The following is a 15,928-nucleotide window of genomic DNA, read 5'->3' as shown; positions in this document are numbered from 1 at the left end:
TGTCATCATTAAATCTTTTTCACCAGGGGTGATAGAGTAGAATAGGCTTACATAATTTGTTGTTTATAACTAGCCTGCATTGCTGTGCTGTTTATGTTTGGCCCGGAAACAAATTTTCATGGTCAAGTGTAGCTGACACTTGCCACAAAATATTGTTGAGAACTATAAGCTTGGTAAAGCCACATGTGCATTTTAAACTTTGATTTCACTTCTAAATGTCTTTTTGTATTCTTATTACAGGCGTGCAAAGTCGCCAAAGGACACATACATACAGACATTTGAATTATAGCTTGGATTTCTGACAGATTCTTTTCTTCGTGAATGCACCCTTACATTTCTACGGTATTTGGTTTTGCTCTATAAGGACATTAAAAAAGCAATGGTTTTAGGTATAAACTTTTTTGCAAATGATCAATTACCATGATATTGAGTTTTTTGTCATTATGAAATCTTTTTCACCAGGGGTGATAGACTAGAATGGCATACATAATTTTGTTGTTTATAACTAGCCTGCATTGCTATGCTGTTTATGTTTGGACCGGAAACAAATTTTCATGGTCAAGTGTAGCTGACACTTGCCACAAAATATTCTTGAGAACTATAAGCTTGGTAAAGCCACATGTGCATTTTAAACTTTGATTTCACTTCTAAATGTCTTTTTGTATTCTTATTACAGGCGTGCAAAGTCGCCAAAGGACACATACATACAGACATTTGAATTATAGCTTGGATTTCTGACAGATTCTTTTCTTCGTGAATGCACCCTTACATTTATACGGTATTTTGTTTTGCTCTATAAGGACATTAAAAAGCAATGGTTTTAGGTATAAACTTTTTTGCAAATGATCAATTACCATGATATTGAGTTTTTTGTCATTATGAAATCTTTTTCACCAGGGGTGATAGACTAGAATGGCATACATAATTTTGTTGTTTATAACTAGCCTGCATTGCTGTGCTGTTTATGTTTGGCCCGGAAACAAATTTTCATGGTCAAGTGTAGCTGACACTTGCCACAAAATATTGTTGAGAACTATAAGCTTGGTAAAGCCACATGTGCATTTTAAACTTTGATTTCACTTCTAAATGTCTTTTTGTATTCTTATTACAGGCGTGCAAAGTCGCCAAAGGACACATACATACAGACATTTGAATCATAGCTTGGATTTACTGACAGATTCTTTTCTTCGTGAATGCACCCTTACATTTCTACGGTATTTTGTTTTGCTCTATAAGGACATTAAAAAAGCAATGGTTTTAGGTATCAACTTTTTTGCAAATGATCAATTACCATGATAGTGAGTTTTTTGTCATCATTAAATCTTTTTCACCAGGGGTGATAGAGTAGAATAGGCTTACATAATTTGTTGTTTATAACTAGCCTGCATTGCTGTGCTGTTTATGTTTGGCCCGGAAACAAATTTTCATGGTCAAGTGTAGCTGACACTTGCCACAAAATATTGTTGAGAACTATAAGCTTGGTAAAGCCACATGTGCATTTTAAACTTTGATTTCACTTCTAAATGTCTTTTTGTATTCTTATTACAGGCGTGCAAAGTCGCCAAAGGACACATACATACAGACATTTGAATTATAGCTTGGATTTCTGACAGATTCTTTTCTTCGTGAATGCACCCTTACATTTCTACGGTATTTGGTTTTGCTCTATAAGGACATTAAAAAAGCAATGGTTTTAGGTATAAACTTTTTTGCAAATGATCAATTACCATGATATTGAGTTTTTTGTCATTATGAAATCTTTTTCACCAGGGGTGATAGACTAGAATGGCATACATAATTTTGTTGTTTATAACTAGCCTGCATTGCTATGCTGTTTATGTTTGGACCGGAAACAAATTTTCATGGTCAAGTGTAGCTGACACTTGCCACAAAATATTCTTGAGAACTATAAGCTTGGTAAAGCCACATGTGCATTTTAAACTTTGATTTCACTTCTAAATGTCTTTTTGTATTCTTATTACAGGCGTGCAAAGTCGCCAAAGGACACATACATACAGACATTTGAATTATAGCTTGGATTTCTGACAGATTCTTTTCTTCGTGAATGCACCCTTACATTTATACGGTATTTTGTTTTGCTCTATAAGGACATTAAAAAGCAATGGTTTTAGGTATAAACTTTTTTGCAAATGATCAATTACCATGATATTGAGTTTTTTGTCATTATGAAATCTTTTTCACCAGGGGTGATAGACTAGAATGGCATACATAATTTTGTTGTTTATAACTAGCCTGCATTGCTGTGCTGTTTATGTTTGGCCCGGAAACAAATTTTCATGGTCAAGTGTAGCTGACACTTGCCACAAAATATTGTTGAGAACTATAAGCTTGGTAAAGCCACATGTGCATTTTAAACTTTGATTTCACTTCTAAATGTCTTTTTGTATTCTTATTACAGGCGTGCAAAGTCGCCAAAGGACACATACATACAGACATTTGAATCATAGCTTGGATTTACTGACAGATTCTTTTCTTCGTGAATGCACCCTTACATTTCTACGGTATTTTGTTTTGCTCTATAAGGACATTAAAAAAGCAATGGTTTTAGGTATCAACTTTTTTGCAAATGATCAATTACCATGATAGTGAGTTTTTTGTCATCATGAAATCTTTTTCACCAGGGGTGATAGACTAGAATGGCATACATAATTTTGTTGTTTGTAACTAGCCTGCATTGCTGTGCTGTTTATGTTTGGCCCGGAAACAAATTTTCATGGTCAAGTGTAGCTGACACTTGCCACAAAATATTGTTGAGAACTATAAGCTTGGTAAAGCCACATGTGCATTTTAAACTTTGATTTCACTTCTGAATGTCTTTTTGTATTCTTATTACAGGCGTGCAAAGTCGCCAAAGGACACATACATACAGACATTTGAATCATAGCTTGGATTTACTGACAGATTCTTTTCTTCGTGAATGCACCCCTACATTTCTACGGTATTTGGTTTTGCTCTATAAGGACATTAAAAAAGCAATGGTTTTAGGTATAAACTTTTTTGCAAATGATCAATTACCATGATAGTGAGTTTTTTGTCATCATTAAATCTTTTTCACCAGGGGTGATAGAGTAGAATAGGCTTACATAATTTGTTGTTTATAACTAGCCTGCATTGCTGTGCTGTTTATGTTTGGCCCGGAAACAAATTTTCATGGTCAAGTGTAGCTGACACTTGCCACAAAATATTGTTGAGAACTATAAGCTTGGTAAAGCCACATGTGCATTTTAAACTTTGATTTCACTTCTAAATGTCTTTTTGTATTCTTATTGCAGGCGTGCAAAGTCGCCAAAGGACGCATACATACAGACATTTGAATCATATCTTGGATTTACTGACAGATTCTTTTCTTCGTGAATGCACCCTACATTTATACGGTATTTGGTTTTGCTCTATAAGGACATTAAAAAAGCAATGGTTTTAGGTATCAACTTTTTTGCAAATGATCAATTACCATGATAGTGAGTTTTTTGTCATCATGAAATCTTTTTCACTAGGGGTGATAGACTAGAATGGCATACATAATTTTGTTGTTTATAACTAGCCTGCATTGCTGTGCTGTTTATGTTTGGACCGGAAACAAATTTTCATGGTCAAGTGTAGCTGACACTTGCCACAAAATATTGTTGAGAACTATAAGCTTGGTAAAGCCACATGTGCATTTTAAACTTTGATTTCACTTCTAAATGTCTTTTTGTATTCTTATTACAGGCGTGCAAAGTCGCCAAAGGACACATACATACAGACATTTGAATTATAGCTTGGATTTCTGACAGATTCTTTTCTTCGTGAATGCACCCTTACATTTATACGGTATTTTGTTTTGCTCTATAAGGACATTAAAAAGCAATGGTTTTAGGTATCAACTTTTTTGCAAATGATCAATTACCATGATATTGAGTTTTTTGTCATTATGAAATCTTTTTCACCAGGGGTGATAGACTAGAATGGCATACATAATTTTGTTGTTTATAACTAGCCTGCATTGCTATGCTGTTTATGTTTGGACCGGAAACAAATTTTCATGGTCAAGTGTAGCTGACACTTGCCACAAAATATTCTTGAGAACTATAAGCTTGGTAAAGCCACATGTGCATTTTAAACTTTGATTTCACTTCTAAATGTCTTTTTGTATTCTTATTACAGGCGTGCAAAGTCGCCAAAGGACACATACATACAGACATTTGAATTATAGCTTGGATTTCTGACAGATTCTTTTCTTCGTGAATGCACCCTTACATTTATACAGTATTTTGTTTTGCTCTATAAGGACATTAAAAAGCAATGGTTTTAGGTATAAACTTTTTTGCAAATGATCAATTACCATGATATTGAGTTTTTTGTCATTATGAAATCTTTTTCACCAGGGGTGATAGACTAGAATGGCATACATAATTTTGTTGTTTATAACTAGCCTGCATTGCTGTGCTGTTTATGTTTGGCCCGGAAACAAATTTTCATGGTCAAGTGTAGCTGACACTTGCCACAAAATATTCTTGAGAACTATAAGCTTGGTAAAGCCACATGTGCATTTTAAACTTTGATTTCACTTCTGAATGTCTTTTTGTATTCTTATTACAGGCGTGCAAAGTCGCCAAAGGACACATACATACAGACATTTGAATCATAGCTTGGATTTACTGACAGATTCTTTTCTTCGTGAATGCACCCCTACATTTATACGGTATTTGGTTTTGCTCTATAAGGACATTAAAAAAGCAATGGTTTTAGGAATAAACTTTTTTGCAAATGATCAATTACCATGATAGTGAGTTTTTTGTCATCATTAAATCTTTTTCACCAGGGGTGATAGAGTAGAATAGGCTTACATAATTTTGTTGTTTGTAACTAGCCTGCATTGCTGTGCTGTTTATGTTTGGCCCGGAAACAAATTTTCATGGTCAAGTGTAGCTGACACTTGCCACAAAATATTGTTGAGAACTATAAGCTTGGTAAAGCCACATGTGCATTTTAAACTTTGATTTCACTTCTAAATGTCTTTTTGTATTCTTATTGCAGGCGTGCAAAGTCGCCAAAGGACGCATACATACAGACATTTGAATCATATCTTGGATTTACTGACAGATTCTTTTCTTCGTGAATGCACCCTTACATTTATACGGTATTTGGTTTTGCTCTATAAGGACATTAAAAAAGCAATGGTTTTAGGTATCAACTTTTTTGCAAATGATCAATTACCATGATAGTGAGTTTTTTGTCATCATGAAATCTTTTTCACTAGGGGTGATAGACTAGAATGGCATACATAATTTTGTTGTTTATAACTAGCCTGCATTGCTGTGCTGTTTATGTTTGGTCCGGAAACAAATTTTCATGGTCAAGTGTAGCTGACACTTGCCACAAAATATTGTTGAGAACTATAAGCTTGGTAAAGCCACATGTGCATTTTAAACTTTGATTTCACTTCTAAATGTCTTTTTGTATTCTTATTACAGGCGTGCAAAGTCGCCAAAGGACACATACATACAGACATTTGAATTATAGCTTGGATTTCTGACAGATTCTTTTCTTCGTGAATGCACCCTTACATTTATACGGTATTTTGTTTTGCTCTATAAGGACATTAAAAAGCAATGGTTTTAGGTATAAACTTTTTTGCAAATGATCAATTACCATGATATTGAGTTTTTTGTCATTATGAAATCTTTTTCACCAGGGGTGATAGACTAGAATGGCATACATAATTTTGTTGTTTATAACTAGCCTGCATTGCTGTGCTGTTTATGTTTGGCCCGGAAACAAATTTTCATGGTCAAGTGTAGCTGACACTTGCCACAAAATATTGTTGAGAACTATAAGCTTGGTAAAGCCACATGTGCATTTTAAACTTTGATTTCACTTCTAAATGTCTTTTTGTATTCTTATTACAGGCGTGCAAAGTCGCCAAAGGACACATACATACAGACATTTGAATCATAGCTTGGATTTACTGACAGATTCTTTTCTTCGTGAATGCACCCTTACATTTCTACGGTATTTTGTTTTGCTCTATAAGGACATTAAAAAAGCAATGGTTTTAGGTATCAACTTTTTTGCAAATGATCAATTACCATGATAGTGAGTTTTTTGTCATCATGAAATCTTTTTCACCAGGGGTGATAGACTAGAATGGCATACATAATTTTGTTGTTTGTAACTAGCCTGCATTGCTGTGCTGTTTATGTTTGGCCCGGAAACAAATTTTCATGGTCAAGTGTAGCTGACACTTGCCACAAAATATTCTTGAGAACTATAAGCTTGGTAAAGCCACATGTGCATTTTAAACTTTGATTTCACTTCTAAATGTCTTTTTGTATTCTTATTACAGGCGTGCAAAGTCGCCAAAGGACACATACATACAGACATTTGAATTATAGCTTGGATTTCTGACAGATTCTTTTCTTCGTGAATGCACCCTTACATTTATACAGTATTTTGTTTTGCTCTATAAGGACATTAAAAAGCAATGGTTTTAGGTATAAACTTTTTTGCAAATGATCAATTACCATGATATTGAGTTTTTTGTCATTATGAAATCTTTTTCACCAGGGGTGATAGACTAGAATGGCATACATAATTTTGTTGTTTATAACTAGCCTGCATTGCTGTGCTGTTTATGTTTGGCCCGGAAACAAATTTTCATGGTCAAGTGTAGCTGACACTTGCCACAAAATATTGTTGAGAACTATAAGCTTGGTAAAGCCACATGTGCATTTTAAACTTTGATTTCACTTCTAAATGTCTTTTTGTATTCTTATTACAGGCGTGCAAAGTCGCCAAAGGACACATACATACAGACATTTGAATCATAGCTTGGATTTACTGACAGATTCTTTTCTTCGTGAATGCACCCTTACATTTCTACGGTATTTTGTTTTGCTCTATAAGGACATTAAAAAAGCAATGGTTTTAGGTATCAACTTTTTTGCAAATGATCAATTACCATGATAGTGAGTTTTTTGTCATCATGAAATCTTTTTCACCAGGGGTGATAGACTAGAATGGCATACATAATTTTGTTGTTTGTAACTAGCCTGCATTGCTGTGCTGTTTATGTTTGGCCCGGAAACAAATTTTCATGGTCAAGTGTAGCTGACACTTGCCACAAAATATTCTTGAGAACTATAAGCTTGGTAAAGCCACATGTGCATTTTAAACTTTGATTTCACTTCTGAATGTCTTTTTGTATTCTTATTACAGGCGTGCAAAGTCGCCAAAGGACACATACATACAGACATTTGAATCATAGCTTGGATTTACTGACAGATTCTTTTCTTCGTGAATGCACCCTTACATTTATACAGTATTTTGTTTTGCTCTATAAGGACATTAAAAAGCAATGGTTTTAGGTATAAACTTTTTTGCAAATGATCAATTACCATGATATTGAGTTTTTTGTCATTATGAAATCTTTTTCACCAGGGGTGATAGACTAGAATGGCATACATAATTTTGTTGTTTATAACTAGCCTGCATTGCTGTGCTGTTTATGTTTGGCCCGGAAACAAATTTTCATGGTCAAGTGTAGCTGACACTTGCCACAAAATATTGTTGAGAACTATAAGCTTGGTAAAGCCACATGTGCATTTTAAACTTTGATTTCACTTCTAAATGTCTTTTTGTATTCTTATTACAGGCGTGCAAAGTCGCCAAAGGACACATACATACAGACATTTGAATCATAGCTTGGATTTACTGACAGATTCTTTTCTTCGTGAATGCACCCTTACATTTCTACGGTATTTTGTTTTGCTCTATAAGGACATTAAAAAAGCAATGGTTTTAGGTATCAACTTTTTTGCAAATGATCAATTACCATGATAGTGAGTTTTTTGTCATCATGAAATCTTTTTCACCAGGGGTGATAGACTAGAATGGCATACATAATTTTGTTGTTTGTAACTAGCCTGCATTGCTGTGCTGTTTATGTTTGGCCCGGAAACAAATTTTCATGGTCAAGTGTAGCTGACACTTGCCACAAAATATTCTTGAGAACTATAAGCTTGGTAAAGCCACATGTGCATTTTAAACTTTGATTTCACTTCTGAATGTCTTTTTGTATTCTTATTACAGGCGTGCAAAGTCGCCAAAGGACACATACATACAGACATTTGAATCATAGCTTGGATTTACTGACAGATTCTTTTCTTCGTGAATGCACCCCTACATTTATACGGTATTTGGTTTTGCTCTATAAGGACATTAAAAAAGCAATGGTTTTAGGAATAAACTTTTTTGCAAATGATCAATTACCATGATAGTGAGTTTTTTGTCATCATTAAATCTTTTTCACCAGGGGTGATAGAGTAGAATAGGCTTACATAATTTTGTTGTTTGTAACTAGCCTGCATTGCTGTGCTGTTTATGTTTGGCCCGGAAACAAATTTTCATGGTCAAGTGTAGCTGACACTTGCCACAAAATATTGTTGAGAACTATAAGCTTGGTAAAGCCACATGTGCATTTTAAACTTTGATTTCACTTCTAAATGTCTTTTTGTATTCTTATTGCAGGCGTGCAAAGTCGCCAAAGGACGCATACATACAGACATTTGAATCATATCTTGGATTTACTGACAGATTCTTTTCTTCGTGAATGCACCCTTACATTTCTACGGTATTTGGTTTTGCTCTATAAGGACATTAAAAAAGCAATGGTTTTAGGTATCAACTTTTTTGCAAATGATCAATTACCATGATAGTGAGTTTTTTGTCATCATGAAATCTTTTTCACTAGGGGTGATAGACTAGAATGGCATACATAATTTTGTTGTTTATAACTAGCCTGCATTGCTGTGCTGTTTATGTTTGGTCCGGAAACAAATTTTCATGGTCAAGTGTAGCTGACACTTGCCACAAAATATTGTTGAGAACTATAAGCTTGGTAAAGCCACATGTGCATTTTAAACTTTGATTTCACTTCTAAATGTCTTTTTGTATTCTTATTACAGGCGTGCAAAGTCGCCAAAGGACACATACATACAGACATTTGAATTATAGCTTGGATTTCTGACAGATTCTTTTCTTCGTGAATGCACCCTTACATTTCTACGGTATTTTGTTTTGCTCTATAAGGACATTAAAAAAGCAATGGTTTTAGGTATCAACTTTTTTGCAAATGATCAATTACCATGATATTGAGTTTTTTGTCATTATGAAATCTTTTTCACCAGGGGTGATAGACTAGAATGGCATACATAATTTTGTTGTTTATAACTAGCCTGCATTGCTATGCTGTTTATGTTTGGACCGGAAACAAATTTTCATGGTCAAGTGTAGCTGACACTTGCCACAAAATATTCTTGAGAACTATAAGCTTGGTAAAGCCACATGTGCATTTTAAACTTTGATTTCACTTCTAAATGTCTTTTTGTATTCTTATTACAGGCGTGCAAAGTCGCCAAAGGACACATACATACAGACATTTGAATTATAGCTTGGATTTCTGACAGATTCTTTTCTTCGTGAATGCACCCTTACATTTATACGGTATTTTGTTTTGCTCTATAAGGACATTAAAAAGCAATGGTTTTAGGTATAAACTTTTTTGCAAATGATCAATTACCATGATATTGAGTTTTTTGTCATTATGAAATCTTTTTCACCAGGGGTGATAGACTAGAATGGCATACATAATTTTGTTGTTTATAACTAGCCTGCATTGCTGTGCTGTTTATGTTTGGCCCGGAAACAAATTTTCATGGTCAAGTGTAGCTGACACTTGCCACAAAATATTCTTGAGAACTATAAGCTTGGTAAAGCCACATGTGCATTTTAAACTTTGATTTCACTTCTAAATGTCTTTTTGTATTCTTATTACAGGCGTGCAAAGTCGCCAAAGGACACATACATACAGACATTTGAATCATAGCTTGGATTTACTGACAGATTCTTTTCTTCGTGAATGCACCCTTACATTTCTACGGTATTTTGTTTTGCTCTATAAGGACATTAAAAAAGCAATGGTTTTAGGTATCAACTTTTTTGCAAATGATCAATTACCATGATAGTGAGTTTTTTGTCATCATGAAATCTTTTTCACCAGGGGTGATAGACTAGAATGGCATACATAATTTTGTTGTTTGTAACTAGCCTGCATTGCTGTGCTGTTTATGTTTGGCCCGGAAACAAATTTTCATGGTCAAGTGTAGCTGACACTTGCCACAAAATATTCTTGAGAACTATAAGCTTGGTAAAGCCACATGTGCATTTTAAACTTTGATTTCACTTCTGAATGTCTTTTTGTATTCTTATTACAGGCGTGCAAAGTCGCCAAAGGACACATACATACAGACATTTGAATCATAGCTTGGATTTACTGACAGATTCTTTTCTTCGTGAATGCACCCCTACATTTCTACGGTATTTGGTTTTTCTCTATAAGGACATTAAAAAAGCAATGGTTTTAGGTATCAACTTTTTTGCAAATGATCAATCAACATGATAGTGAGTTTTTTGTCATCATGAAATCTTTTTCACCAGGGGTGATAGACTAGAATGGCATACATAATTTTGTTGTTTATAACTAGTCTGCATTGCTGTGCTGTTTATGTTTGGCCCGGAAACAAATTTTCATGGTCAAGTGTAGCTGACACTTGCCACAAAATATTGTTGAGAACTATAAGCTTGGTAAAGCCACATGTGCATTTTAAACTTTGATTTCACTTCTAAATGTCTTTTTGTATTCTTATTACAGGCGTGCAAAGTCGCCAAAGGACACATACATACAGACATTTGAATCATAGCTTGGATTTACTGACAGATTCTTTTCTTCGTGAATGCACCCTTACATTTATACGGTATTTTGTTTTGCTCTATAAGGACATTAAAAAAGCAATGGTTTTAGGTATCAACTTTTTTGCAAATGATCAATTACCATGATATTGAGTTTTTTGTCATCATGAAATCTTTTTCACCAGGGGTGATAGACTAGAATGGCATACATAATTTTGTTGTTTGTAACTAGCCTGCATTGCTGTGCTGTTTATGTTTGGCCCGGAAACAAATTTTCATGGTCAAGTGTAGCTGACACTTGCCACAAAATATTCTTGAGAACTATAAGCTTGGTAAAGCCACATGTGCATTTTAAACTTTGATTTCACTTCTGAATGTCTTTTTGTATTCTTATTACAGGCGTGCAAAGTCGCCAAAGGACACATACATACAGACATTTGAATCATAGCTTGGATTTACTGACAGATTCTTTTCTTCGTGAATGCACCCCTACATTTCTACGGTATTTGGTTTTGCTCTATAAGGACATTAAAAAAGCAATGGTTTTAGGTATCAACTTTTTTGCAAATGATCAATTACCATGATAGTGAGTTTTTTGTCATCATGAAATCTTTTTCACTAGGGGTGATAGACTAGAATGGCATACATAATTTTGTTGTTTATAACTAGCCTGCATTGCTGTGCTGTTTATGTTTGGTCCGGAAACAAATTTTCATGGTCAAGTGTAGCTGACACTTGCCACAAAATATTGTTGAGAACTATAAGCTTGGTAAAGCCACATGTGCATTTTAAACTTTGATTTCACTTCTAAATGTCTTTTTGTATTCTTATTACAGGCATGCAAAGTCGCCAAAGGACACATACATACAGACAGACATTTGAATTATAGCTTGGATTTCTGACAGATTCTTTTCTTCGTGAATGCACCCTTACATTTATACGGTATTTTGTTTTGCTCTATAAGGACATTAAAAAGCAATGGTTTTAGGTATAAACTTTTTTGCAAATGATCAATTACCATGATATTGAGATTTTTGTCATTATGAAATCTTTTTCACCAGGGGTGATAGACTAGAATGGCATACATAATTTTGTTGTTTATAACTAGCCTGCATTGCTGTGCTGTTTATGTTTGGCCCGGAAACAAATTTTCATGGTCAAGTGTAGCTGACACTTGCCACAAAATATTCTTGAGAACTATAAGCTTGGTAAAACCACATGTGCATTTTAAACTTTGATTTCACTTCTAAATGTCTTTTTGTATTCTTATTACAGGCGTGCAAAGTCGCCAAAGGACACATACATACAGACATTTGAATCATAGCTTGGATTTACTGACAGATTCTTTTCTTCGTGAATGCACACCTACATTTATACGGTATTTGGTTTTGCTCTATAAGGACATTAAAAAAGCAATGGTTTTAGGTACAAACTTTTTTGCAAATGATCAATTAACATGATAGTGAGTTTTTTGTCATCATGAAATCTTTTTCACCAGGGGTGATAGACTAGAATGGCATACATAATTTTGTTGTTTGTAACTAGCCTGCATTGCTGTGCTGTTTATGTTTGGCCCGGAAACAAATTTTCATGGTCAAGTGTAGCTGACACTTGCCACAAAATATTCTTGAGAACTATAAGCTTGGTAAAGCCACATGTGCATTTTAAACTTTGATTTCACTTCTAAATGTCTTTTTGTATTCTTATTACAGGCGTGCAAAGTCGCCAAAGGACACATACATACAGACATTTGAATCATAGCTTGGATTTACTGACAGATTCTTTTCTTCGTGAATGCACCCTTACATTTATACGGTATTTGGTTTTGCTCTATAAGGACATTAAAAAAGCAATGGTTTTAGGTATAAACTTTTTTGCAAATGATCAATTACCATGATAGTGAGTTTTTTGTCATCATGAAATCTTTTTCACTTGGGGTGATAGAGTAGAATAGGCATACATAATTTGTTGTTTATAACTAGCCTGCATTGCTGTGCTGTTTATGTTTGGCCCGGAAACAAATTTTCATGGTCAAGTGTAGCTGACACTTGCCACAAAATATTGTTGAGAACTATATGCTTGGTAAAGCCACATGTGCATTTTAAACTTTGATTTCACTTCTAAATGTCTTTTTGTATTCTTACTACAGGCGTGCAAAGTAGCCGAAGGATACATATGCTAAACCCATGGGTTCCGCATCTTTTTCTTCGCTGTAAGTTTTTAAAGCTGTGTAATTGAAACCCGTCAAAAAACATACTTTCAGATTTGCACTCTTTAAGCCACATGTGAGTATAGTACTGGGATTGTGTCTTTCCGTTTTTCATTTCTGGGTTAATGTGTTGGTCTCAGAAGGTAACATTTGATAAGACATCTTACATTCAAATTCCAGCCGTTATTTTTATGTTTTGATTCAAACAGGCTAACTTATGTGGATACAAACCCCTATCCTTTCAGCACCAATTGTTGTTTCTACTTTGTATTTGTAGCCTAATTGCTGTATATGTTCATTAGTGTGTCCCTTGATTTTACAAACCTGCCTGCTTGAAAACATTTGACATTGCATCGCTTCAGACAGTAAGGTTACTGAAATAGTTTTAATAGAAGGTGTGTTTTGTAGAAGGCATGCTTCCAGTAAATGAAATGTCATTTTTTAGTCGATACTATTTTGTATGTTTTCGCCTGTGTTCAAAATCTGTTGCATGTTTTTGGCGTGAATAAAGTTTTCTTCTAGATTGATCAGTGTTGTTTTGCATTTTGTAAAGTATCTCTTGATTATGTTTGCGTTGTTTCTTGAGAAGGCAGATAGAGATTGATTTAAACATAGAATAAAAGGAGTCCATAAAATCACATGTAACCGTTGAGATTTGTCAAAAATGTTTGTTTACAAGCTTTTTGTGGAAATTTGGTCACGCACTAATGACCATGTGCTGAAAAGTGATACCATAAAAAATACATTGTTATCAATTGCGGCATGAATTTGGGGAAAAAATTGCACTTTTGGAGTTAGAATAATATTTTGTGTTTTAATTTGCCGAAGTTGTTTAAAAACTTTATTAGTGAAGTTTTCTGAATCTAATTAACGTGACGCAATAATTCATGAGTTTTGCAAATATGATTTCAGTGTTTAGTTATGACGTAAAATTTTTCCAGAAGTTTCCAGTGCCGAAATTGAGCTACTGCTTGCTATGTCCGATTTTGTTTTGTGCCAATAAATGGGTAATAAATTCTTTTTTTGAAAAAAATGATCGCGTGATGACGTTTTGCCGAAAGCAAACTCAAATAAAGAAGTACCGTTTCATTGGCCTAAGAACGATAGTAGTGCGTCTTTTTGCTGCAAAAGTGATTTGCAAGTTAAACTTTTACGCCTCGATGGAATAGCAAGTTCAGGAGTTCGATAATATGCATTTATTTTCGAAAAATATTGAGCGCGAAACATATTTATTGAACAACTGTGAAAATAAACTATGCGTCATCAGCGATCAGCTGTTTGTAAACAGACGTGGCGAAAATTTTTATCTTAAAAGTTGAGACTGTTTTTGGTCGTTTTGTCGCAAAATTATGAAGATCAAAGACAAAATCGTTTGGTAACTCGTTTTTGGAATAATATTCTAAAAGTTTGAGTTTCAATTTAACTTGGAAACATTGTCTGCCGATGACTCAGTTTTTCAGTTTACTAAGAAAAAACTTTGATTTCACTTCTAAATGTCTTTTTGTATTCTCTTTACAGGCGTGCAAAGTCGCCAAAGGACACATACATACAGACATTTGAATCATAGCTTGGATTTACTGACAGATTCTTTTCTTCGTGAATGCACCCCTACATTTATACGGTATTTTGTTTTGCTCTATAAGGACATTAAAAAAGCAATGGTTTTAGGTATCAACTTTTTTGCAAATGATCAATTACAATGATATTTGGTTTTTTGTCATCATAAAATCTTTTTCACCAGGGGTGATAGACTAGAATGGCATACATAATTTTGTTGTTTATAACTAGCCTGCATTGCTGTGCTATTTATGTTTGGCCCGGAAACAAATTTTCATGGTCAAGTGTAGCTGACACTTGCCACAAAATATTCTTGTGAACTATAAGCTTGGTAAAGCCACATGTGCATTTTAAACTTTGATTTCACTTCTAAATGTTTTTTTGTGTTCTTATTACAGACGTGCAAAATAGCCAAAGGACACATTATGTGTGTCACACATACATACAGGCATTTGAATCATAGCTGGATTTACTGACAGATTCTTTTCTTCGTGAATGCACACCTACTTTTCTACGGTATTTGGTTTTGCTCAATGAGGACATTAAAAAAGCAAAGGTTTTAGGTATCAACTTTTTTGCAAATGATCAATTACCATGATAGTGAGTTTTTTGTCATCATGAAATGTTTTTCATAGGGGTGATAGACTAGAACAGTGCTCTTTAATCTTTTTTGGTGTGGTGAACCCTTGAAGTTGTTGTGACGAACTCATGCACCCTGTTTACTTAAAAGGTAAACTGAGATAAAAAGCGATATGAAAAATTGTTATTCATATCATTTTGTCTAATAACTCCAAACATATGTTCGCAAATTTTCTATGAAACATTGGTGAAAAAATCATCACTCGATATCCAAACATCACCCGAATGTAACACAGACACTATCAAACTGGACACAGGTATAAACCATGGAAAAAGTTTACCTTGGTGTTGTACATGAGTTGAAACCTACATCTTTTTTCTAATATCTTGTAAGTCAAATATTAATGGTTCATTAAAAGTTTGTGATGCACCGTTGTATACCTTTTCGTACTGGTGCACCCCATGCATGTTTTGGTGCACCTTGCACACCGGTTGAAGAGCATTGGACTAGAATGGTGTACATAATTTGTTGCCTATAACTATCCTGCATTGCTGTGCTGTTTATGTTTGGCCCGGAAACAAATTTTCATGGTCAAGTGTAGCTGACACTTGCCTCACAATATTCTTGAGAACTATATGCTTGGTAAAGCCACCTGTGCATTTTAAACTTTGATTTCACTTCTAAATGTCTGTTTGTATTCTTATTACAGGTGTGCAAAGTCGCCAAAGGACACATACATACAGACATTTGAATCATAGCTTGGATTTACTGACATATTCTTTTCTTCATGAATGCACCCCTACATTTATACGGTATTTGGTTTTGCTCTATAA

General features: G+C 34.4%; 1 long non-coding RNA gene across 2 annotated transcripts; it reads left to right on the top strand.

Moving 5' to 3' along the window:
• Positions 1–2,877: 2,877 nt before the first annotated feature.
• LOC145204059 (uncharacterized) lies at positions 2,878–15,798 on the top strand. Of its 2 annotated transcripts, XR_013853444.1 has the most exons (6): positions 2,878–2,959; positions 3,294–3,395; positions 12,899–14,579; positions 14,914–15,078; positions 15,151–15,245; positions 15,391–15,798. It is a non-coding gene; the product is annotated as an uncharacterized LOC145204059 (long non-coding RNA). The 2 variants fall into 2 exon arrangements; XR_013853443.1 differs by having other exon boundaries at positions 15,151–15,798.
• The last annotated feature ends 130 nt before the right edge of the window (positions 15,799–15,928 follow it).

The sequence above is a fragment of the Phallusia mammillata genome, chromosome 8 (assembly GCF_965637545.1).
Source record: "Phallusia mammillata chromosome 8, kaPhaMamm4.hap1.1, whole genome shotgun sequence".
NCBI lineage: Eukaryota > Metazoa > Chordata > Ascidiacea > Phlebobranchia > Ascidiidae > Phallusia > Phallusia mammillata.
The sequence above is the reverse complement of the archived record's forward strand: the minus strand, read 5'-3'. Positions and strand labels throughout refer to the sequence as shown.